This window comes from Habropoda laboriosa, unplaced genomic scaffold, assembly GCF_001263275.1.
Source record: "Habropoda laboriosa isolate 0110345459 unplaced genomic scaffold, ASM126327v1 scaffold38, whole genome shotgun sequence".
In the NCBI taxonomy this organism is placed as follows: domain Eukaryota; kingdom Metazoa; phylum Arthropoda; class Insecta; order Hymenoptera; family Apidae; genus Habropoda; species Habropoda laboriosa.
The window spans coordinates 1,354,386-1,356,223 of NW_017100163.1; the positions used below are offsets into that span (position 1 = coordinate 1,354,386).

At 26.1% G+C, this 1,838-nt stretch overlaps 1 protein-coding gene across 1 annotated transcript in view; it reads left to right on the forward strand.

Moving 5' to 3' along the window:
• Positions 1 to 1,838, forward strand: part of LOC108578485 (heparan-sulfate 6-O-sulfotransferase 1-B) — an 11,846-nt gene that overhangs the window by 5,155 nt on the left and 4,853 nt on the right. The window lies entirely within an intron of this gene.

Consider the following 1,838-nt stretch of genomic DNA (forward strand, 5'->3'; position numbering starts at 1 on the left):
AAAAGATAATAAAAGTGACATAATTATACAGCATGTATAAAAATGTCTATTTATAGTGGTTTTCAGTGGAAGGATAAATATTACAAATTAATTTTGTAAATATATCTAAAAGTCTATATTTTTTAATAGGATCATTTGCAGTGTTATTTGAATGAAGTGGTATTAGGTTTAATAAAAGAGATCTGTATAGTTTAAGTGATAAAATGTTTATATGAACGTTGGAATGAATGGTCATTGGATAAACGTGTTTCATATTAGATGCTGCTTATTTAACTATGTAACTGCTCATAAAGGTCATTTTATTTTAGTACATGTTTTGTTTTGATATAACATTTTCTTTATAATCGTTACTTACACGCCAACATAAAAAATTTGAAATTTTCAATTTAAACAATTTCTTATGCCGTATTAATAATCGTTACATTAGAAATCAAATAAGTTATACTAAGTTTAAAGGGTCATGTAGTTGTTTAATGTCTTAGAATTGCTTGTGCAATCAAACTCAATGGGTTACCATCATAAATATTTCATATCATCCAGTCATGAAATAAATGTAATATATCCTATATATATTAGATATATGTAGTTAACTAGCATTAAATCATTATAAAGCAAAATGCAAATGCTCTCTTTAGTGTACTACTGGTCTTCTGTAGGATTACCATGTTTATATTGTAAGTTGAATTGTAAAATGAGTGCCATGAATCGCATAAAATAAATTGATCTATTTCTTTAGCTTTGCCATTACAAATGATTTATGTTAATTAAAAAAATGTATCATATTTTCTAACAATTGTTCATAAATTTCAGGCTTTTCATGGCCTATGTTAAATATTCTTTTTGTTGCCTTGTGGGTGGTATTAGTATCAATTTGATTTTATCAAAAGCAAAATATGTTTTTGAAACATTATTTAAAAATATGAGCAAGAATTAATTCGATACTAGTATCATTCACAAGTATGCAGCTTGTGAACAATCTATTTATAAATACATATACATATATATAATATTAAATGTGTAATATGATTAACAATAATGATCATTTAAAAGTAACTTTAAGGACCAAAGATTTAATAAGTTTTTACAAAGATGCAGAGAGCTTGTTATAAGCAATTGTAAAAAGAAAACTTTTTATATGTTCTTAAAAAAAGTGATCATTATAATTGCAATAAGTGAAAAGATATATTCCAAAATCTTTCCACTTAATATATAGGTACAATAATTAGAAATACCTACTTGGATGAGACACAAATAATCTTTTAAGCAATTGATGCACAGAAACAGATTTTTAGCAATATACTGCTATTTTCGCATATTTGCCTTTACTATATGTTAATCTCCGCAAAATAATTAAAAAAATAATCGAACTTAAATCACACAGGGTGTGCAGTATTTTAAAATTAATGTAATGTGGTTAGAAACATTGTCTGCTATTTTATTAATTGTTTAGTTTTCACTAATTATGTATATCTCTGCCATTTTTTATCATAATAATTAAAGTTTTTATCATATTTTAAGTGCAAAAGAATGCTTGTGGCTATCAGGATAATGTATCGGGTTACTTGAGTGTTTGCATTATCAGCATTGTAAACATGAGCATTTACTCACCAAATTCGTGTGAATGAAAGGTTAGCTTTACTATGATATATCAAATTTTTAGCATGAAATTAAGTTGTAATAAAGAGAAATGGAAGCAAAAAGCCATGACAGTAGCCTAATAAAGCAAAGTATAGGCCTAAGCCAATGGTACCTTATGTAAGCCAGTGTACATACCATACCATTAAATGATTAAGGAACAATAAATTGTTGTGTACACAATATATACAATCTTATACAGA